This window comes from Monodelphis domestica, chromosome 8, assembly GCF_027887165.1.
Source record: "Monodelphis domestica isolate mMonDom1 chromosome 8, mMonDom1.pri, whole genome shotgun sequence".
Taxonomy (NCBI): Eukaryota; Metazoa; Chordata; class Mammalia; order Didelphimorphia; family Didelphidae; genus Monodelphis; species Monodelphis domestica.
Genome location: NC_077234.1, coordinates 175443396 through 175468581, shown reverse-complemented (window position 1 = coordinate 175468581; position 25186 = coordinate 175443396). Strand labels below are relative to the sequence as shown.

Here is a 25186-nt window from a genome sequence, read left to right as displayed (position 1 = left end):
TAAGATGCAAATGGCTCCCAAGTTTACTAGTATGTCTTAGAGAAATGTGATGGGATTTCATGCTTCTGTTTTTCAATTTGCTGTTTGTCCTTAAAAATTATCAGGTCATTCACAACTATTAAAGGCTTAGTTCTTGAAGAAACTCTTTCAGTACTTAGTTGTTCTCTCCACAACTTATCAATGAGCTCTTCTTTCATTTTGACATCTATGCAAGATGCAAAGTTCAATGTCAATTGTAAAGTCAGAATTATTCAGGGCATATTAGGATATAATCCTCAGGTATCAAACCTATGAAATAAAGAGATGAGCCATCAGTGTTTTGTTTTTCAAAGAAAACTGTTATTTTGGGCAATCTGTCACATTTGGGGGGGGGTTCTTAACCTCATTAATATAAGTAAAGTTATATGAATATACATCCCCACCTAAGTTTTGTTTGTTTGTTTTTTATCTTTGGTATTTTGGACCAGACTTATGATTTTATAAAAACAAAATATATATACTCAGAAAGCAATTGTCTGAGCTATAGTGACATTTGTTGTAGAAAGTTGTAAATTACAAAGTGTCAGGGTCCAAGCCCCTCTCAGTTAGGCCAAATACCCAGTGCTTAGGAGTCACAGGTATATAGAAAGTTAAACATACAGACCCACCCCTTAAAAAGGGAGTGGTTGAGAAGGTATCATTTTTCAAGACAGTATATTCTATAAAGTAATGACCATATATGGTAATATACGGTCATACCATATATGGATATATGGTAAAAGCCAAGGTCATCCTTGTAGCTTCAAAGCCAATGGAGATATCATACTGAGCACCTTCGATGATGCTGGACTCATGTGAAGAGTTCCTGTAGGCACAGATACTCACCAAGGAATTTCAGAGGATTTTCTTTGTGATTTTTACCCAAAATAGGACTATGGATGACTGATTCTCATACACAATGATTTAATTAATTCACAATTGCAGTTATTCCTTAATAATTCTATTATGATTACAACTTATTATTATATTGGCCATCTAAGAGGATTACATGCAGAAGTAATACACACATGAGATATTAATAAAAACAATGAATATATTCCAATTAAAACAGCTTAACTAAGTTATCTTTTGTACTTCATTGATATAGGGAACTCAGAATGAATAAAACTACCTCTCCCAATGTATATTGGTTCTTACATGGATATTTAAAATTTTAGAGAATTGCCTTGGGTAATGAGATGTCAAGTGACATGTTCATTGGTCACAGAGGGAATATGGATAAGAGATAGGACTTCATCTCAGGCATTGCTTGCTCTGAAACCGGACACTTGGAAATTTTTTACTTCAATGCTTTAATTCTATTTTTAGTCTTGTCTTCCATCCATTACACCACACTGCCTCTCCTACCTAATATTATTGCAGTGGCATATGGCATCCCCTACAAGATTTAATCTAAAGAATAGGGTTTCTAGCCTTCTCCTAGGAGGAAAGGGAAAATGAAGAGTGATATTAAATATGAGCAAACATGTTTTTGTGCTAGCTAACAACTCTCAATACTGCTAAACCAATGCTGTTTACCTGCAACTGTTAGAACACACTGAGGGATTTTTATTAAAAACCATCCTCTATTCTGGGCTTCTTATATTGGAAAACATTAATATCATGGTGTCCTAAAGAAATTCTGACAGACAATCCTAAGCATAAATGGGTTGCTTACTGAGTAATTCATGCAACAGGTCTCTTCATAATTTGTTGGCTGGGGTCTCTACGAGTAAAACAAGGAAGAGACGGTAATTACAAAATTGTTTTCACAGACATCCTAAAGAAATTCAGCACCACAACGAAATCAAGTAATTGCTGAAAGCATATTTGCTCCCTGTGCTACCAGATGCCATTGTGTTATCAGTAACCCCTTTCCCCCCCAATTCCACTCAGGAGGACATTTTTTTGGGTATCAGTTCTCCCTATCTGTCTCTCCCTCATAGGAAGAATGTCAAAAGCATTCATAAGTGCCCTTACCTTGGCCTCTGCAAGAATCAGTCTCATTGAGACTGTGGTGGTTTCATCAATTATATCCTCCAAGATTGGCTAGAGCGTTGAAGATGAAGCACTTCATTGATGTTTCCCTACTGAGCAGATTTTGACATTTGCTCAGAAAAAGGCCATAGATACTGAAACAGCTTCCTTACAGATGAAAGAAATTCACACTGATGAAAACACTGTAAGGAAAATGATTGCCACCAATAAATTAATACACAGTATAAATAATTAGTTAATGATCAAAACCAAGTAATTGTGATGCCTTTACACTGGAGAAAGCACATTAATTTCTCTTTGGGCAGTGCAGAATAGCAGCACATTAGAGGCACCGAGAGGACTCTCATATTTAAACAGAAAACAAAAGAAGAATCATTTTCTATCATGCATAAGTGAAGCAGCCTGCTCTAAGGGCTATTTTGTTTCAGCACAGAATTGATTTCCAAAGGCTATCCGTGCCTGGGAAATGCTTGGAGCAAATCCCAACATAAACTAAAGATCTTCTTCAAGTCATGCTATAAAACCACGTTAGTTTCCAGTCCAGACAAGTAGGTGACACAGTTCTGGACCCAGAGTCAGAAGGAAATGAATTTGAATCTTGCCTCAGACACTGATTATCTGTGTGACTCTGGACAAATCACTTCATTTCTATTAACCTCAGTTTCCTAATCTGAATCACACTGAAAAAACCTTGAAGCAGTATATAAACGTGAGTTATTATTTGCTCTTATTATTTTTGTAACCTTGGCAAGTCAGTTAATTTCTCTGTGCCTCAGGCTTTTCATTGATATAAAAAGAAACAATAATACCTTCAAATACTTATCTCATAGTTTTATTGTGAGGGTAAAACGAAAAAAAGGATGTAAAGTTCTTCATAAACCATAAAGCAACATATAAATGACGGCTATTATGATTATTATCAATATGTCTCTTGCTTAAAACATGTTTATATTTATAATCAAATCAAATTGATTATCATTTTAATGCCTATTACTTGTACTCTGCTAGACATTGTAGAGAGAAGTATAAAAAACAGTCTCTGCATTCCAAATCTCCCTTGTTGCATCCCCCTCATCATTCTCCCACCTACAAAGTTGGGGCATCCTCCAAGGCTCTCTTCTTAACAACCTTAACTTCTTCCTCTATGTGTTCTCCCTTGATGATCTCATCAGCTTCCATGGATTCAGTGATAATCTCTCTGCAGATAACTCCTTTATCTTTCCTAATGGCCATCCCTTCATCACTAACCAAATTTGATATCTCTAGCTGAACATTACAATCATCTGAAGTTTAACATGCCCAAAACAGAACTCCTTATCTTTACCTCTAAATCCACCCGACTTCCCTGTTTCTGCTGAAGTGACCTAGTTTTACAACCAGCAATCCTAAATTCTTCTTTCTCCCTCACTACCCAGATCCAAATGGTTGCCAAATCTTGTCATATCAGAGCATCTCTTGCAACTACTGTCCTTTTCTCTCCACTCATTCTGGACATTATCTAGGTTTACCTGGAGCCTAGAAGGGGCTCTGTTCTCCCCAGTAACAAAGTGACTTCATTGAAAGAAGTTGGGGAGAAAGGGCAGGCTCTAAAGAGGTGCATTAACTGTTTCAGGCCATCAAGGAAAAGATAAATTGAGACTGGCTTAGCTAGAAAAGCCTCCTAGAAGATGTGAGTTTTGCATACAACATAAAGAATGAGAGAAGTAGGAAAATGTTTCAATCAAGGGAATCTTGTAATCAAAGGCCAGAAAAAAATTGTGATTTTTTTTTTCATCATATTGCCATAAATTGTACCTACTAGAGGCTGACCCTCTTTAAACATATTTTCCATTCATTGAGAATTGTGGAATGTGAGACTTAGAAGGAACTTTAGCCCTAATCATGGTAACACTCTCATTTTTAATGCCTTTAAGATTATACATCCATTATCAGAATAAAATGCAAGGAATCCCCATGACACTTTCTTACAGAGACAGTGTGCTTAGCGGACTAATTACTAAGTCTGAGTTCTAATCCCAGTTTAACTACAGTCTCACTGGGGAGTCTTCTCTGCATCTTCATTTGCTTTGAAGGATAATAATGGTTGTTACCCTATCCAGGATGTTATGAGAGTTAACTAATCAATTATGAAACACCTTGTAAAAACAATTTAGATTTACTAATACCTCCTCAATCCACATCCTTAATCTAACAGTTTCGAAGGCTCAATCAACATAACTATCCAACATAGAGCTCTCCAAATTTGCCATCCTAACTTTCCATGGATAATATGACAATCTACCTTAGATGATGGACCCAAGATGCAGAATAAGATATATAGCTATGGTCATAACCAGTATGGAAATTTTTGATTATGCAAATTTGTTATAAAAGTATTTTTTCTTCTTTTTTATTTGAGAAATAGGTGTAAGATAGGTCTGAGAAAGAAAGAAACAAACAAAAAACAGAGAAAGACAGATGAGAGAGGAAGAGAGAAAGAAAGAAAGATGAAAGAGAGAACAAGAAATAGATAAAGAAAGTGAGAGAGAACGATGAGAGAGAAAGAGAAATAGAGAAAGAAAGAAAAATAGTGAAAGAAAGAGAAAGGAAGAAAGAAAGATGAAAGAGAGAACAAGAAATAGATAAAGAAAGATGAGAGAAAGAGAAATAGAGAAAGAAAAAAGAAATAGTGGAAGAAAGAAAGAAAGAAAGAAAGAAAGAAAGAAAGAAAGAAAGAAAGAAAGAAAGAAAGAAAGAAAGAAAGAAAGAAAGAAAGAAAGAAAGAAAGAAAGAAAGAAAGAAAGAAAGAAAGAAAGAAAGAAAGAAAGAAAGAAAGAAAGGAAGGAAGGAAGGAAGGAAGGAAGGAAGGAAGGAAGGAAGGAAGGAAGGAAGGAAGGAAGGAAGGAAGGAAGGAAGGAAGGAAGGAAGGAAGGGAGTCATTAAAGTATATTTTTCCCAAAAGCACACAGAAAAAAAGGAAAGCTAAAAAGAATGACAGACAAGGAGGACAGCTTTGAAAGTGGCATATTAATGGTATAATAGAGACACTGAGTTTCATGCACTCTTCTGTTTTACTATGTAAACTGAAATGCCCATTTTATTTGGCATTTATTATGTTCAGAATAATATATATGCATATGTGTATGCATATGCACATTGTATATAAGAATGTTCAACACCCTCTAATGTGGTTCTGGCCTTTAAGATTGCTGTTCTGATCTTGGGCTCATCAAATTTTAATCTCTCTCTAGTCTACTCCCAAAGCCTTTAGGCCAGGAAAAAACAACTTTAAATGGAAGTAAGAATTAGAGTTTGTTCTTTTGCTGATTTTAATGCCCAGGATTGCCCAAGGTTTTCTACTTGCTTTAATAGGAAGACTAAAGAGTAAGCAATCATTTCTGTTTGTCCTAGCATACCTCTGAGCTCTGACAACAGGGTAGAATGAGCTAATTAGAGTCACTCCATCTCACAACCAATCTTCTTCTGTCAACAACCTGAGAAGCCCTTGTGTAAGGCTGAAAACAGCATGGTTCAAATACTTTGCAAAATGAGCTTTTCCCAATGGGCAATCACCCCCACACATTTCCCACCAGATGCTGGATCTCAAAACAAAGATTGAACCTAACACACAAACAAATGGAAATCGGTCCAGAATGAGGTGCCATAGTAAAGTTTGCAGTTTTTACAAATATTTCTCCCATTTTAAAATTTTCCATTAGCAAGCCTAAAGTCTTTACATACAATTCCCACCCCCACCCCCCTTTTCTTTCTTTTTTATTATTAGCGATATAAGTAAATAGGTGACTTTTTGGCCACTCCTTCCTCAAATCAAAGATTTTCCGTGTTAAGAACTTTAAAAAATTCTCATCTGTATTCAAGCAAAACTAAGGGACTTGGCCTTCAACGTGGCATTTTCTAGTGATTTATCAGGGAGCACAGCCCATCTTTCCCAGACGCAGCAAGAACAAACGTTTTGCAAGGTATCAGAGGATATATGAACTGAACTGCCACATACGGAAGGTGTCCAAGGAGTCGCTCTTTCCCCCTATTCCTTCTGTTTCAAACAGCTGTAATCACTCCTGTTGCTCTCATTTTATTAGAACTTTGTCAAGGGATGATTGAAAATAAACATTGCAGAATTCATTTCCCATCTCCTTGCTGTCTGTAGTAGCAGCAACAAAAGCTCCCCCATGCTACCTAGCGTGATGTTAACATCCGTCCTGTTCCTAGTGCTTTTATTTACAATTCTTTATGACTTGTCGGTTAATCAAATCTTCAAAACACGGAGGCAGACATGAATTTTGGTGGTTTTGGGGTCTTTTTAAGGTGAGGAGGGAGAGAAGGTACAGCGAGAATCTCCGTCTAAAGGTCCATCTTAAATATCTACGAAGAATCTCAATACTACGAAACAGAGACTCCTAAACCAATGGAATGCCAGCCTGCGACTAGTCAGGACACCCAAACTTTCCCGGCTCCATTGACTCTCTCTCCAGTCCAGAGCACAACTGAGGACTGAGTCAGCTGAAGTAGCGCTTATCTCAGATCTACACTGGGGCTGCCTAGGTCAGAACTTTCCTTTGAACAGGTTTCAAAGTAAAACAAGATAAGAAGCACCTATTCAAAAAGGCTTCTTCCGACAGTCCTGTGATGTGATAGAGTGAAGTCGACTAGTATCTCCGAGAGAGCAGCACTTTCTTGTCTTTTCAACAGAGATAAGTAAACTTGCACGGGGAGGGGGGACACACACCATAAGATAAGAGCCTAGAAGGGGCTCTGTTCTCCCCAGTAACAAAGTGACTTCATTGAAAGAAGTTGGGGAGAAAGGGCAGGCTCTAAAGAGGTGCATTAACTGTTTCAGGCCATCAAGGGTACTAAAAGAAAACTAATCCACAGTTTACCACCAGATACTCACTTAGGGAGAATCTAGCCCAAGGAATGAAGCTAATTTAATTTTACAATACTAGTGTTGGAAAAGAGCTACTCAGTTACTGTTGGTGATCCATGTAATATCAAAGCCTGGGTTTTTTTTCCCCTTTAAAGGGTTTGTTCTTGCATCCCAGGGATCAGAGTAAGATTAGAGCACTGCCTTTTTAAAGTTCGGGTCCTCTATTTGAGCCTCACTGGCTCTGATCTGACTTCCTTGGAACATATAGTGGAAGAGCTTTAGTTCTACTCCTGCTTGGTTGGCCAACTATGTGTCTGGGGATATAAAAAGTCCCCCCCCCCCAAAGTCCTACTTTTAAGAAGCACACAGTTTAGTAAGGGAGACAATATAAAAACAATTATATACCAATAAGATATATATATATATATATATATATATATATATATATATATATATATATATATGATAACCTGTAGAGGAAAGGCACTGGCTTCCTGATGAAAAAGAAGGAGGACAAGGATGAGGAAGAAGAGGAGGAAGAGACTAGTACTACCACTATTAGTATTAATTGCCTTTGTATAATGTTTTTAAGTTTTCAAAACATCTTATGTACATTAACTCTTTGGAGTCTCACAACTCCTTGAGCAAAGTACAGGACGTATTTTATAGCCATTTTATAGACAAGAAAACTGACTCTGAAAGAGTTGAAGTGACTTGCCCACAGCTAGTTCATAAAGCAGGTTTTAAACTTGTCTTCTTGACTCCCAATTCAGTGCTCCATCTACTGTGCCCTTGTGGCTCACTCCTCAACTAGACTTAATTCCCTGGATACTTGATGATTTGTAAAACAAGGATACCTCACTTGCCTCAAGGAAGATGACTGGGAAAAAAAAAAAGATGTTCTGAAGGCCTTTCCAGCAATCAGAGCAATGATTCTAGCTTTTCTAGATTGATATGAGCTCATTATCTGCTGAATTTTTCTTACCAATTATTATCTATCTAATTAATTTGACAATTAATCTTCTATTTCCTTATGGCATCTCTGCTAAGGGTATTCCCTAATTATGAGCAGTTTCTTTGCTAAAAGCTCATTGTAAAATAGGTTTTTTCCCCTCAACTTTGGATGTTGTTTCTCCCTGTTCCCTTCCCCACCCCCACATGGAATTAATTCTCTAAATGATTCCACAAATATTATTGAATAGTGATAAAGCTGAAAAACATAAGTGTTCCAATATAACTACAAACCCTATCATTTGTTTATTTGTATCCTACTATTTATTTGTTATATTAGTCCTGTGGAAAGGCATATTTTAGATCCTATATTAGAATGTCATTGAGTAGGAACAATGGCTTGCTCTCCAATGGGAGCAGTAACTATAAATCCAGAAGTACCTTTCTTGTTGCCAGAGTTCCAGTCTCTCCTCCTCTGCTAGAAGTCCCAGAATCTTCAGTTATGAACCCTTAGAAGCTACTGGAACTACCTAAGCTGCTAACGTCATTGTTAGAAGAGCCCTATAGCCATCATTCTACAAACTCTGTAATTATCAACAGTGACTACTACAGGTAAAAGTCTATCAACTCCAGAACTGCTCCCTGGTGCCATTACTTCTAACAATGGGTAACAAAGCCCCTTCCCACCAAACTCCAGGAATAGGAACAGTTTCTAGAAGCTTTGGCAAACCAGATATTTCAGAGTCAATGGAAGAAGCAGTGGTTCCAGACAGCAGTGGTCGCTGGGAAGGAGTTCAGGGAAAATTGATCAACTATCAAATTTTGCTCACAGAGACTAAAAATTTGGGAGCTTGAAACCCAAATTCTTTTCTTTATAAATGAAGAAACTAAGGCCCAATGAAGTGAAATGATTTGTCAAAGACCACATACTAATAACAACATAATCATTATTTGATACTCATAAAGTATTTTCAGATTTGCAAAGAACTTTATACACATTTATCTAGTTTGTTCTTCAAAACTCCCAAGGATGACAAGAAGAAGAAGGATTCCAGCAAGTTGGCCAAGAAAGACCATGACCCCATAAACAAGTCCAAGGGCAAAGCTAAGAAGAAGAAATAGTCCAAGGTAAAAGTTCAAGACAAGATCAACAATCTGATTCTGTTTGAAAAACTCTACAAGGAGGACCCCAGCGATAAACTTATCATGCCTGCAGTAAGCTCAAAGAGACTGAAGATCTGGGGTTCTCTAGCCTGGACAACCTTCCAGGAACTGTTTAGTAAAGGTCTGATTAAGTTAGTTTCCAAACACAGAGCACAAGTGATATATACTAGGAACACCAAGGATGGAGATACTCTAGCTGCTGAAGATGCATGAAATGGTTCAACAGTTTTGTGTACATTTTCAAAAATAAACTTATTCTAAAACAAAAAAAGATGTCAGGTAGGTCCAATTATTACCATCACTCAGATAAGAAAATTGAGGCTTAGGAAGGACAGGACTTGCCCAGTCATAATACAGCTACTAAATATTCAAGGTGAAATCTAAATCCAGGTCCCTAGCCCTATATCCATCATGCCACAATATCAGTCTTCCTAACACTATCAGTCACCTGTAACTTTTCCCTTAATGATAAACTATACTGCTTTATTACAATTTCAGAAGCTTATAGTGTTTCATCAACTGTACCATCTAAATGGATATAACATTGTAAGATTTAGAAAGTGCTTTCTTTACAACAACCCTGCTGCTGGGAGGCTCAGGGGAATTTTAAGTGATTTAACCAGAGTCAAATAACGACCAAGTATCATTGCTGAGAGATTAATCCCAGGTCTCTGAAATCAAATCCAGTGTCCTTTTCCCTGGGATGCATTGCCTTGATATGCTCCTTGGGGACAGGAAGTACGCTTTTTACTGCTTTGTATATTCTGTAACATTTCAAAATGTTGATTTGTCAGAGTAATTTGACATGGACATTCCACTATATTATGGCATCGTGGTTGTCACTTTGGCTAGTTAGGACGCTGGGTCATGTTTAAGTTATATTCTCTCCCTTAGGTCTCAGTTTCTTTGTCTGGAAACTAAGGAGAGAGGACTAGATAATGTCAAGGGTTCCTTTCATTTTTTAAATCCTATGACTACTTTTACTACAATAACTATGACCAGAAATAGATGTTTTTTCTTCCATATAGAGGTAGAACAAACTGTCAGAATACTGCAGAAAAAAGATGCAATACCATAACACACATGCTCAATTTCAATCTCTTTCATTATACAAGATACATGGCAGAGGGTACAAAAAAGTGGCCTTTCACATCATTGTAGCACTATTGAACTCTTGCCTTACAAGGTTACCTTCTATCTACTCTGTATAATTATAATCTATGTAGATAGATAGATAAATAGGTAGATAGATAAATGGGTAGATAGATAGATAGATAGATAGATAGATAGATAGATAGATGGATAGATAGATAGATAGATAGATAGATAGATAGATAGATAGATGATAGATAAATGGATAGATAAATGGGTGGATAGATAGATGATAGATAGATAGATAGATAGATAGATAGATAGATAGATAGATAGATAGATAAATGGGTATATAGATAGATAAATAGATAGATAGATAGATAGATAGATAGATAGATAGATAGATAGATAGATAGATAGATAGATAGATGATGGATGGATAGATAGATGATAGATAAATGGATAGATAAATGGGTGGATAGATAGATAGATAGATAGATAAATGGATAGATAGATAGATAGATAGATAGATGTGTACACGCACCCAAAAACATATATATGATCACATATATTTATGTTGTCTCCATCATTAGAATGTTAGCTCCTTGAGGGCAGAAACTATATTTTGTTTCTCTTAATATCCCTAGCTTGATGCCTGGCATATAGTAAGTGTTCAATAAGGTTGTGTGTGAATCATTTGGGATAAACAATTATTTCTCTATGTTTTCATTTGTGACAACAATGGTTATATATGTGTGTGTGTGTGTGTGTGTGTCTGATACTAGGCTTATGCTCTCTGGACCCTTAAGGACAGCCAGTCTCTGCCATTGGCTTAAGCCTCCACTGTTTGTGTTTTCCAATGTTAGGGGTCCCATGTACCTTACTTCCATTTGACCATTTCACAATCAACCCAAAGGAATTTTTACTTTAATTGCCACAATAATATACGAATACCACCCCCTTCTAATATTTAGGAAACAATACATATGCCCTCCCCAGTAGTTGGTGGAGTATGATCTCCCCTTATACTTCAGGTTAAGGTCAGAGATCTGGTTCATAGCTTAACTCAATTCCTGAGATCCACCAAGTTCCAAAACCAGAGTCCCTGGGCTTGTACCCCAGCACTCTAGCTTCTCCGAGCCTCCCTGCTGGTCTGAAACAATAACCAGCCTGGAATCCTGCCTCCAAGGTCACTATGGATATAGGGCTAGGGCTGGAGCTCCGAGGTCCATGGACTCTACTGACTTTACCTAGAACTGAAAAATACAAATGAAACAGACCAAAATCCCACACCCATTTCTCAGGGCTCTTATGCCTAAAAAGAGAGAGTTTTTTAGGAACTTGGATCAATATAAAGTACCCATGTGGTGGGTAAACCATTACTCTCTGGATAGTGTTAGGAAAAAGAGAGATTGTTAACAGTTGGGTGGGTTTTTTATTTAAATATTATTTTATTTGGTCATTTTCAAACATTATTCATTGGAAACAAAGATAATTTTCTCCCCCCTTCTGCCACCCCTCCCATGGTTGACGCGCGATTCCACTGCGTATCATATGTGTCCTTGATCTGCACCCATTTCCATGTTGTTGGTATTTGCATTAAGGTGTTCATTTAGGGTGGTTTTAAGGATGCATCCTGTTCCATCTCGGCATCAAATGGAAAGAAGATCCTCCCACTCCGGTGGTGGAGAAACCCAGATCCCCCATTCCTCCCAAAAGTGTATCCTTGCCATCTCTCTCATAGGACTTCCACCTTATGTGATCTGGGCGTGAGCTGCCAAGCTCCATTCCAATTATCATAGTTTGTTTCTGCCATTATGTTAGTATCAACGTCTTGGTCTAAACCACTTCCCACTCATATTTCTCTTCCGAGAACCTATCCACCAGCTACCAGGACCAAGTGGCCACTACAAAAATGTCCCCTATCAGGAGAGAAGAATGGTACCAAGCCTGAACATTTATAATTAAAAAGCATGTTATAGAAGAACGCACAGATGGCTCTTCCTCTCGCTGAATATGACTTCTATAGACCTGGCCCTTACTGGATTCAGTCTCTGTGTTACTTCATGCAAAGCATTGGGCAGGACCACATGAGAAAAATGAGGTCTACTAGTAAGTAATCGACATCTTCTACCTTTATACTGACTTGCTTGTGCTCTAAGCTAGACCAGGAGCCATGCACACTGGTTCAAGTTTCTATTGTCCACCTGTGAGAACGAGAGTCTAATAGGGGCTTCTGCCCAGGCTAAGGGTCCTTGGAGGGAAGTTTGGTGTTGGCCAAGCCTGTGATTTGCAGGGTTCCGCAGATGCTTGGCTGAAGCACAACGATCTGAGACCCCACCTTCATTGGAAAATAGATGGGAATATAACCAGAGAACCAGCTGTGCATGACAGCTTCAGTCATCCTCTTGCTTGGCAGCTGTGCTACAGATGGCTCTGTTGAAGGAAGCTACTTTGCTTCCCTCAAGTGCTCATAAGCTGTTCTTTGTCACACAGATCTGTATAACAGAGGAGTCGCCTGCCAAGGCTGCTCTCATACGCTTCCCTCTAGCCAAAAATATTTCTATTTAAAAAAAATACATCTGTCATAATCTTGACTTGAGAGGAGAATACTAAGGACAGAGGTAAAGGGAAGCTGCAAAGGGCAGAACAGGATTGCTCATATAATATATTACCCTCATTTTTCATTGGAAGGATAAACTATGTCAAGTGTACTTTAAGTCTAGCAATTCAAAGTCAGCTCAATCAGCCCAATCGTTTTGATTACTAAGTTCTGTTTGGTTAGAGATCCCAAGATTTTGAAGTTAATGCATATTTTTGTGAGTGTCCATATGTCTTAGCTCAATTTTTGAGCATTTGGTTTCCAATGTTAAAAAAAAAAAAGTTTATCCTACTATATTCTAAAGATTGAATATCATAGAGTTTGAAAATGTATATTGTATAAGACTTTTTGGCAGGATAATATAAATATAACACAAAAATGTTCTATTTTTTAGCATTTCCTAACACTTCAAATTCTAGCCAGTGGAATGTTTTACAATGTGTCTCTCGCCTACCTTTGTAGCCTTACTTTACTTACCTTTGCCAACTCTGCATCCAAATCAAATTTAACTACTATCTGTTCCCTAATTTTCTCCTGCTTTCTTATTCTTTTATACATTTCTGCCATTGTTCTTGGCAGTCCTGGCACATACTCTTTATCTTTATTTAAATCCTTATTTTTCAAGGCCAATTTCAGGTATGAACAATACACTTGCAAATTTTATCTGCATTATTAACATTTTCTCCATCATTTTCTTAAGTCTAGACAATCAAAACAATAAAACAAAACCTGATTTCTAGTGTTTTCTGATTTCCAAAGTGTAAACTCTTACACTTAAATGTTAATAATCAGCTCTCCTGCTTTGAACTGGCTCCAAGCTCACTACTTGAGTGTAGCCCAGGTGAACTTGGAGGATCTCTAGGTCAATCTCCACTTCTCCATTCTATCTTGTAAAGTACCTTTTTTGTTGTTGTTGTTTTTTTTTAATTTGCATGTGATGTTTCCATATTAGGTAATAAATTTCATGAAAACAAGGGACTTTGCACTATATGGTTATAAAATCCCTGAATCTTGCACATATTAGCACTTTGTAAATGTTGGTTGAATTAAAGGGAATATAATTTACATCACAGGATTACATAGTTGGTAGACATCTCAGAGATGATATAATCTAAACTTTCTAAATGGCAATCACTTTAATAATTTGCCCCCAAAAGAGATCACTTTCTCACTTTGAAAATTGATTTTTTTGACCCAAAGAATAAGATTTTATGTTTCACAAAAACACTAACAGATTCTCAGAATTGGAGGGGATTTTTATAAACCATCAAGTTCCCAAAAGAATGCCCACTATAACATACCAGACAAATGATTCTGCCTGAAGATCTCTAATAAGAATGAAATCATGTACTTCCTCGATATGACCCCATTTTTTTCTAGTGAAGTTAAGTTAAAATATTAAATCTCTCAATGGACTTATACGTATTTTTATTCATTCATGTTCAAGCAATACATATATTTAATATTTTTGATTATCTTCTTAATGAAAAGTGAAGTCAACTATTCAGGAGTTAGGGATAGACACCTAAGTTCAATCACACTTCCTACTTTCATATGGAAAATTTTCTACTTCCATATAAAAACATTCTGTTAACTACATAAAACATAAGAAAAGAACAGTTAGCTTCTGAAATTGAAGTTTAAGTATAAGATTCATTGGCTTATACTTCTTTGTGCAGTGCTCCACACATAGTGATTAATAAATTCTCATTGACTAATGACTTCTTGTCATTAAATTAATAGACTATGTCTCTGTGGACAGCATTGTTCTGAGTTGAATTGTTTATTTAACTTCTTGCTATAGTCCTCATTAGAGTCAATTAGAACACCAAAATTAGGCTTAGAAAAAAATTCACTGCAAGCATAATTGATTTATTTTTTAATTTCAATAAATGGCATTTTGATACACTAATAAACTTAACATATTTTGAGTGACTTATATAAAGCTGGATAGACAGTGTATGGAGTCCACCCATAAGTATATGAGACAAGATTAGCAAATGACAATAACTTGGGCCTAGAGCTAAACAGAAGCAGGATAATAAGCTGAACTGTCTTTGGGGAAATGAAAAATTATTTTAATTACTCCACAATTCTCCTTGAAATAAAGATCAATCTTTTTTAATACTTATATTTTCTTATATTTTATATATTGTGTTTTAAAACATGTACTTTGTATGTTTTATGTTTATACTTTATATGCCTCTGAAAAACTGAAATTAAAAATTATTTTTTAAAATGGAGAAGTAGGGGCAAATAGGTAGCATCATTGATAGAGCACCAGACCTGGGATCAGGAGGACCTGGGTTCAAATACTTCCTAGTTGTGTGATCTTGGACAAGTCACTTAGCCCCAACTTCCACCCTTACTGCCCTTCTGCTTCAACTCAGTCTCAACTCTAAGAAAGAAGGTAAGGGTTTAAAAAAATCAAGAAGCTCATGGTGGGTGTTAGGAGATTAAAACATGTCAACAAACACAAAATTAGACAGAAGGGAACAAAAAGTCATCAGAAAGTACTAATAAAAAGGAGATCTAGTCACATGTGATGGAGAGAACTAATTATTAGATAATTCTCCATCAATTTCCTCATATCAAGAGAAAATTAAAAGAATCCCCCCCAAGATTATGGGCAAATACCCCCTTGAGAAATTTATGGAACTTTCTGAAGAAGAGACACACACAGAATGGAAAGACAGAGACGAATTATAATTTGTGTCATTGAGAGAAATTCATCAATGAAGTCAAAATCTATTTGAGATTTTAAGTGAAATGAGAAAGTTGATTTGGTGATATTTAAATATTTGGTGATATTTAAAGTCACTTTTATTTAAACTGTTACCTTCTGTCTTAGAAACACTACAAAGCAATAAGTAAACAATAGTACAGGAAAACAATAATATTTGGACAATTGGGGTTAAGAGACTTGCCCAGGGTCACAGCTAGGAAAAGTCTGAGATCAAATTTGAACCCCGAATACCTCCTCTCTGGGCCTGGCTCTCCAGTCACTGTGCTACCCCTCAGATCACTTTTAACTCAAATATCTCAAGTCTACAAGACCAAGAATGTAGCTGGATTGAAGTCCATTGAGTTTTCTGTCAATATCCTGGGCGGGTACTGCTTATGGACCATGAATTGGATTCAGAGTTAAGTAGGTGGATTAGATGAGACTGAATTCACTGGGGGAAAATGTGTACCACTTTGAGTAATCCCAAGCTACCACCAAAGGCAATTTCGTTAGCAGCAATATTCTTCCACATACCTTCTAAACGTTGGTGTTCCTCACAAACCTATTCTAGCTTTAACGTGGTGGAAAGAGTGATGAACCTGGACTCAGGAATCATCTGGACTCAATTTTATCATTATCACTTACTTGATGGCTTCTGTCAGGTAACTTACAGTCACTTGGGCTTGATTTCTCCATCTCTAAAATGAGAATAATAATATATGGACTTCACATGGTTGTTGCAAGGGTCAAATTAAATTTAATATAATTAAAGTACTTTGAAACTACATGAATTGCAGATCTTCCAACTCCAGCCTGAAACCATTCAGCTTTGGGTGGAGACAGAAGAACACAAGGTAGCCAGTAGAACTAACGAGTTGAACCAATGTTTCCCTGCTACCGAATCTTTGGGAGGAGGCTTTGCCTAAAAAAGAGAAAGTTGCCCATATGTCCTAAAGGAGCTCTATGATTGTTCCCAGATTTCTTGATACAGCTTCTTTCACTACCCTCCCAGCCAACATGAAAGTCTAAGATAAAATCACCTGCCCTAGAACTTGATTGCCCTGATTTCCCTAAAAAAAATCACCCTGGCAATAGAAGAACTTAGAAAGTCCTACCTACATGGAGTCTGGGTTCCATAAATTTGAGGGTATTTCTGGAGTCCACTTGAATAATTTAATCTTATGCTACTCACTAGAAGGACAGAAACTAAGTGTCTATCTTTGTTTCATATCCTCACTGGGTCAGGGCAAAGTAAACCTTGTGTTAAATATTCAAAGTCTTGTGGGTGCCTTATTTTGTCCTAACCTTGGGACAGAGTTTAAACCTTGGGTTGCAGAGTGCCCAAAATATCTAATTTGATAAACATTTGTTAAGTACCTGTTTGTTATGTGCCAGGCACTGTGCTAAACACTGACTATAATCAATAGAAACAAACAAACAAAAAAAAAAAACCCTCTCCCTGCTCTCAAGGAGCTCAGAATCTGAAAAAGGAGACACAAAGGGAACGAAAGCAAAGAAGTGCCCCCTAAACTCCCCAAAAAGAGGTACAAAAAAGAGTAAGAGAATTAACAGAGTTTGAAATTCAACTCAAAAAGCTCTTTATAAATCCATTTGTTGCCTAAGCTGAACTCTGGTTGCAGGCAACCACTATCCCTATCTCTCTTATCTCAATTCATTTGCCCTAAAATGATGATATCCTATTTTTCACACAAATAAAGAAATATCTAAATGACTGGAAAAATAGTAGTTGCTCAGGGGCAAGCTGAGCCAAAATAACAATAATGGCAATCCAACCCAAATTAATCTACTTATTCAGTGGCATGCCAATTGAATTGCTCAAAAATTATTTTATAAAGCTAAAAAAATAACAAAATCCATCTGGAAGAACAAAAGGTCAAGAATATCAAGGAAATTTAAAAAAAAATATGAAAGAAAGTGGCCTAGGATTACCAGACCTCAAATTGCATTAAAAACCTGTTATCAAAACAGTCTGGTATTAGCTAAGAAATAGAGTGATGAATCAATAGAATAGCTTAACTACACAACCATAGTAGCAAATGAACATAGTTATTTAGAAGAATCACTATTGGACAAAAACTGCCAGGAAAACCAAAAACAGTATGGCAGAGATGGGATAGACAAACACCATGTACTAGGATAAGGTCAGAACAAATATGTGATTTAGATATAAAGGGTGCTACCATTAGCAAATTAGGGGAGAATAGAATAGTTTACCTGTCGAATCTATGGATGAGGAAAGAATTTATGACCAAAAAATAGACAGAGTATATAATGGATATTTTATTATATTAAAATCAAAAGAAATTGCACAAACAAAAACAATGCAACCAAGATTAGAAGAAAAGCAGAAAATTGGTGGGGGAAATTTACAGCAAGAATCTCTGATGAAGACCTTGTTTCTTAAATATAGAGAGAACTGAATCAAATTTATAAGAATCTAAGCCTTTCCCCAATTGATAAATGGTCAAAGAATAGGAATTGACAGTTTTCAGTGAAGAAGCCAAGGTTATTTATGGTCACAAGAAAAAAAATGCTCTAAATCACTATTGATTAGAGAAATGCAATGCAAATTAAAACAACTCAGAGGTAGTACCTCACACCTATCAAATCAGCTAATATACAGAAAAGGAAAATAATGTTAGAGGGGCTATGGGAAGATTGAGACCCAAATACACTGCTGGTGGAATTGTGAACTGATTCAACCATTCTGGAGAATGATTTGGAACCATGCCCAAAGGGCTTTAAAACTGTGCATACCCTTTGATCCAACACAGAGATAAAAAAAAAAAGAGGGAAAGACTTGAATATTTATTTATATATTTAAATATTTATGGCAACCCTTTTTGTGGTGGCAATTAATTAGAAATTGAAGAGGTATCCATTAATTGGAGAATGACTAACCAAGATGTGGAATATGGATGAACTAGAATACTATTGTGCTATAAGAAATGATGAGAAGGATGATTTCAGAAAAATATAGAACATCTACATAAACTTATGCAGAGTGAAGTGAGTAAGTAGAACGAAGAAAACACTATATGCCATAACAGCAATATTATATGATGAGCAAATGTGAATGAGCTTGCTATTCTTTATAATACAATGATCTAAGACAATCCCTAATGAATCATGATGAAAAATGCTATGTACCTCCAGAGAAAGAACTGAGGGCGTCGGAATGCAGACTGAGATGTCCTATATTTCACTTTCTTTCTTCATTTTTTTGTTTGTTCAAGTTCTCTTCCACAAAATGGCTAAAATATGGGGAAAAAGTTTTACATAATTTCTCATGTAAAATCTATATCAGATTGCTTGCTATTTCAGTAGGGGAAAAGGGAGGGAGAAATGAAGAGACTTTGGATAAAACTTTTTATAAACAAAGATTCAAATTGTTTTTTATGTAACAGGAAAATAAAAAATATAAAATTTAAAAATAAGATAAAATAAAATTATAGAACCCCTCTCATTCTATTTTATTCTCTGATGCTCTTATCTTCCCATTTCATCCACCTTTTTACCTTCTTTTCCCTCCCGCCTCTCACCTTACCAATAAACATAATGAAAGGCTGTACTGTCTTCTTTTCAATAGCTCTTACAGTTATGTAAGTTTCTTGGGAACAGTGGTTATTTTACTTTTTATCCTTGTATCCAAGAACTCAACAAAATCTCCGGCACAAATCCTAGTAGATAAATAGGTGGAAGATTGATAGCTTAATTCTTGTAAAGTCAATATGTATTTATTAAGTACCTCCTATATGCAAGACACCTGGATAGTTAGGAATACAAAGATGAAACAAAATGTTCTCAGAGGATCTTACAACTTCATAATGTGGATAATAACTCACTTATATAATTTAAGGTTTAGAAGGGATTAGGTAATCCCTAATTTTGGTGAAATAAGTAGTCCAAGCATTATTTTCATTTCCTCAGAGAATTTCTCAGAGAATTTAATTTAATTAATTAATTTCATTCCTCAGAGAATTTAAAATGACTTACCTATGGCCATGTAGCCAGTGAGTACCAAAAAAAGAAAAAGCTTAAACCTATGTAGCACTCTTCATGTCTCCATGTTGCTTTTCCAGGTCTAGAATGAATACAAAACTAACTAACTAACTAACTAACTAACTAACTAACTAACTAACTAACTAACTAACTAACTATATATATATATATATGTATATATATATATATATATATATATATAAAATAAGAGACTGACTAGCCAGAGACCAATGCTTAGGAATATATATAGGGGACCTTTGCTGATGTTTAGTGAGCCTGATTCTGAGGATGCTCCATTTAGAGCATGTTACATGTACATTCTAGAACATTCTACTTACTGCACATGACTTATTGATTGGCTCCTAAGCAGATGAAAAACTCCATGGAGGTAACATGGTCTCTTTGTTTCACTAGTGACAAGCTAGGACAAGTTCCAGGAGGAATCTCTGACCCACAGCTGGTATGATCTGTGAACACATGGAACTGCTGGTTTTTTTTTTTCTGTTGCTTTTGTTTCTATTTTTTCCTACTCTTCAGAGAAGGAATATTTGTGAAAGATGAAACCTTATGAGTTCACAAAGGTCAGAAGAGAGAGCTCAGATGCCCAGGAACTTTTATCCCTAGTACAGGTTCCTCAGCAAAGCCTTGAGGAGCAACCTTCTTCATCCACTCAAGCTGTGGATTGATTTGAACAAGTTGTGCCCTGCTGAAGCAAGGCAAAGGCTTTGCTCATCTGCCATGCTACATTCAGAAGTGAATTTTGTGGACTAACTGCTTGGTAACAGTCATGTTAAGTTTGAATTTAATTTTAAATGTGTTCCTAGGGAACAATGTGGCATAGAAAAAAGTGTGCTTTCAATTTAGGGGAAATGTTTTTATACTTCTATTGAGAAGACATATACTTCTATATGTCTTCTCACAAAATATTCCTTCATAAAAACTAATCAATATTAATTGATCAAATTGATGATGGTATGCTAATATCAAAGGTATCAGTGAGATGGAGGAGCTAATAACTGGGATTGGGTGAATGATATTGGGGAAAACACACCAGAATAGGAGCTCAAACCAATTGTATTAGAATACTTAGGTCCCTAGGGGGTACTCCTAGAATCCTGAGAGGGAGATGTAAGCTAGCTTTGTTCATGGGGCACCTCATTCATTGGCTCAATTGGGAATGGGGGTAAGAATTCCTAAAATTTACATGGACTACATATATATTAGTTGTAATACAATAAGAATATACCATAGGAAAAGTTCAAATAAGCCAAACAGATCAGAGAGAATAAAAAAAGATTACTTATAGATAGGAGAGTTAGGAAATCCTCAAGAAATGTGACATTTGGGGAAAAGAAATTTTTCAGCAGGAGGAAATGTGTCCAGTGGATGAAGAGAAGAGGGAAAAATGAGAAGGACAGAAGCACAGATTAATACTGTGAATATTAAGAAGAGAAAGGAGCCTGTCACAATATAGTCACAAACAGTCATACATAAGATAACGAGAAGGAGATTTTGTATTGAGTCAGCTAAAATATAATCTTGAACTGCATGTTTGACAATGCTTTAGGGCCCTTTTTATTTCTTTAATTAATTTATTTAGTCAATTTAGAACATTATTCCTTGGTTACAATAATCACATTATTTCCCTCCCTCCCCTCCACTCACCCTTCCTTGACACACAATTTCATTGGGTATTCCATGTGTCATTGATCAGAACCTATTTCCATGTTTTTGATGTTTGCACTAGGATGTTCATTTAGAGTCTACATCCCCAATCATATCCCCTCGACCCATGTATTCAGACAGTTGTTTTTCTTCTGTGTTTCTACTCCCACAGTTTTTCCTCTGAATGTGGATAGTGGTTTTTTCTCCTATATCTTTCCAGGTTGTTCAGGATCACTGCATTGACACTAATGGAGAAGTTCATTACATTTGATTGTACCGCAGTGTATCAGTCTCTGTGTACAATGTTCTCCTGGTTCTGTTCCTCTCGCTCTGCATCACTTCCTGGAGGTTGTTCCAGTCTCCATGGAACTCCTCCACTTGATTATTCCTTTGAGCACAATAATATTCCATCACCAACATATACCACAATTTGTTCAGCCATTCCCCAATTGAAGGGCATCCCCTCATTTTCCAATTTTTTTTCCACCACAAAGAGCGCAGCTATGAATATTCGTGTACAAATCTTTTTCCTTATTATCTCTTTGGGGTACAAACCCAGCAATGCTATGGCTGGATCAAAGGGCAGACAGTCTTTTATCACCCTTTGGGCATAGTTCCAAATTACCCTCCAGAATGGTTGGATCAATTCACAACGCCACCAGCAATGGATTAGTGTCCCAGTTTTGCCACATCCCCTGCAACATTCATTACTTTCCTTTGCTGTCATGTTAGCCAATCTGTAGGTGTGAGGTGATACCTCAGAGTTGTTTGATTTGCATTTCTCTGATTACTAGAGATTTAGAACATTTTTTCGTGTGCTTATTAATAGTTTTGATATCTTTAACTGAAAATTGACTATTTATGTCCTTTGCCCATTTATCAATTGGAGAATGACTTGATTTTTTTTTTGTACAATTGGTCTAGTTCTTTATAAATTTGAGTAATTAGACCTTTGTCAGAGGTTTTTTTTATGAAGTTTGTTTCCCAACTTGTTGCTTCCCTTCTAATTTTGGATGCATTCGTTTTGTTTGTACAAAACCTTTTTAATTTGATGTAATCAAAATTATTGATTTTACATTTTGTAATTTTTTCTAGCTCTTGCTTGGTTTTAAAGTCTTTCCTTTCCCAAAGATCTGACATGTATACTATTCTGTGTTCACATAATTTACTTATTGTTTCCTTCTTTATGTTCAAGTCATTCACCCATTCTGAGTCTATCTTGGTGTAGGGTGTGACATGTTGATCCAAACCTAATATCTCCCATACTGTCTTCCAATTTTCCCAGCAGTTTTTATCAAATAGTGGGTTTTGGTCCCAAAAGCTGGGATCTTTGGGCTTATCATAGACTTACTGAGGTCATTTGTTTGGGGCCCTTTTTAGATGAATAAGAACTCAAGAATAATGTCAAAAAAATTGAAAACTCACCAATGGCAGATGGGATTAAAACTCAAGAATACTTATTTCTTCAAATTGTGGCAATATTGCTCAAATCTCTAACATAAAAATAAAAGATGACTTTGGTCTTTTTCTTCTTACTGTGATAGTCCTTTGTTACTTACCTGTTCCTAGTGAGAGGAGAAGTAAATTTCAGACTGTTCAATTCAACCATTGTTATATTAACTTAGCTACTTCTACAAAAACTTCCTGAAAAGTGACAGCTGGTGGTGTTAGCCTGGGTATGAAGAGGGGAGGCAATGGGGGTGGGGTTGTAAAGAGAGAGAGAGAGAGAGAGAGAGAGAGAGAGAGAGAGAGAGAGAGAGAGAGAGAGAGAATTAGCATTACCTAAGCTGAATTAGCCTAATGAAACATGATGTAACAATCACAAGAAGTCCCCCACCCCCTCTAGACTGACAGAATAAAGCCTGAGCTTCTCTACCTTCACTTGGTTCTTAATTGAGTGTGAGTAATGAATATACATGTTAAACAGCTCCATTCTTCTTTACTGATTCTGCTTTTGGACACTGCTGGGCTGTTCTCAGTCTGTGCTCCATTCTTTAGAGGGGGGGTGTGGGACATACACTGAAGGACTGCCGCCCAGATGTTTCTAGCCACCCACAGGAACTCGTCAATGGGTCATAAATTTGTGAGGAAAAGGAGAGATTTGCAAAAGAATTGGAGGTAACTACCAGGAGAGGCTTGAATGAAAGAGTCGCTGCTGGTGGTATGATACCAGTAGATGGACAGGCCTAGGGCTTTCCTGTGGCAATCTGTTCCCTACTGGTCATGAATGTTAACTAGGCATACAGAAACCCACTGCTTCATGTTTAGACTCCTTGTTTTTTCTGACACACAGCAGAGTGCTATAGTGGACTCTTCTATATAAAAATAAAGGCACCAAACCTAACTCCAACATATTTTAAATCTAGTATTAATTTTTATAACAGCTTCATTCCAATCATCCATCCTCCCTTCATTCCTCTTCATTTCCAGTATATATCCGATAAATAACTTCAAAAGTCATTGTTAAGACTTTCTTGTCCCTTTTTTTTTTTGCTAAAATTGTTTCCTTTATTTTATATTTTATGTCATGAAAAAATGGAAAAAGTCAAAAATGTATGACAACTATTTTTGGGAAATTGTAACCTGTGGTTCTTATACAGGCTCTTTGGTATGCAGTTCAGATAGACTTCATTTTTTTTTTTATAAAATAGTCATTTTCTGAACAATGAAACCAATTTTTAATTATATGAAATTATGGGGTTTCATGATTTATAATGCATAACTAAGAGTTCTTTGAAAGTAAGGCTGAACCAAAATACTATCCTCAGTGCCAGTGCAACCCAAATCATGTGGATTTTTCTTATCTTAATAATTATTTAAAATTAAACCTGGATGATTTTTTTTTACAAAAAGTTAATTCATGCTACTAAAACAGAAATTTACACGGTCAGATCATGTCATGGCCCAGTCTCACAAATCTACTATGACAACAAGAAACTAATTCTTAAGAAATAATAAACTCACTTTCCTTATACATTAAAAAAATAAGTTTGTTTAAAAAAGTAGTTTTGATAAAATACAGACAACTGAAAAAACTAAAGCTATTCACCTGAACAAATATATTCCTTAACCAGCAGTAACATTAGCCTTAACTGCCTAAAAATAGCTAAAAGCCTACAAGTAAATTAAAGTAGCCTATAAGTGCCAAAAATAAATGCCACTGTGTCATTGGATACATTAAGGATTATGTGCTTTATTCAAAGAAGAGACTCTTGGTCCCTCAGTCAGAATCTATTTACTCATACTTTAGACACATTTCTAACATTTTTTTCTGACTTCCTTTTTCCCAGATCAAATCAGAAACTCAGCCTAGCATTAGCAGATTAGGAGTTGGGAATGCTAGAGACAATTCTGCTGACAACAGCAAGAAGTTAAAAGTAACAGTACAACAATGGGAAAGGAGATAGAAAAGCTGAAAGAAAAGTGACAACCCTAAGGGATTTATTTATTTTATCATGCCCCAAAACACCTGAGAGTTTCACAGCCATAAAACTTTGAACAATAAATAATACTAATAATGATTGCACTGGCACTCCTTAAAATAGGTTATACTCTATTCTAGGTATTTTGATTAACAAGACAAAGATATGTGTAATATAATTCAGAAAGGTTTCAATTAAACTAATTAAAATGTGATGCTTTTTTATCTAAAAGGATAAGCTTTATCTTTGTTTCCAATGAATAATGTTTGGAAATGACCAAATAAAATAATGTTTAAAAAAAATAAAAGGATAAGCTTTAGTTATATGGAATATTCCCCTGTAAAAGGGTTGGACTTCTTCCAGATCTAAATCTAGGGATCAGTGATCATAGGTAACATTTCAAGAGGATGGAAATCTGCATTGATGAAGGGAGTTTTTGCATTGGAATCTCCCTACACTGCTGAAATTTCAGATTATAAAATGAAAGCATAGACAAGTTTTTTAAAATGAAAATTGTGATTATAATCCTAAAAAACTTCTACTCAATTTTTTCTTGTTTATAAAATTACTTCTCTGTAGTTCTACTATAGGGAGAGAATTTTTCAGTCAGCATTAGACTGAGTGATGTTAAACCAAGAAATTGAAATCATTCTAAATCCATA

At 36.0% G+C, this 25186-nt stretch overlaps 1 long non-coding RNA gene across 2 annotated transcripts; it reads right to left on the bottom strand.

Moving 5' to 3' along the window:
- LOC130455754 (uncharacterized) lies at positions 1-22848 on the bottom strand. 2 transcript variants are annotated; one of them, XR_008913850.1, is made up of 5 exons: positions 22662-22848; positions 15949-16112; positions 1999-2198; positions 1697-1744; positions 1-288 (listed from the first exon to the last, which is right to left on the bottom strand). It is a non-coding gene; the product is annotated as an uncharacterized LOC130455754 (long non-coding RNA). The 2 variants fall into 2 exon arrangements; XR_008913851.1 differs by having other exon boundaries at positions 1999-2163.
- Positions 22849-25186: the final 2338 nt, after the last annotated feature.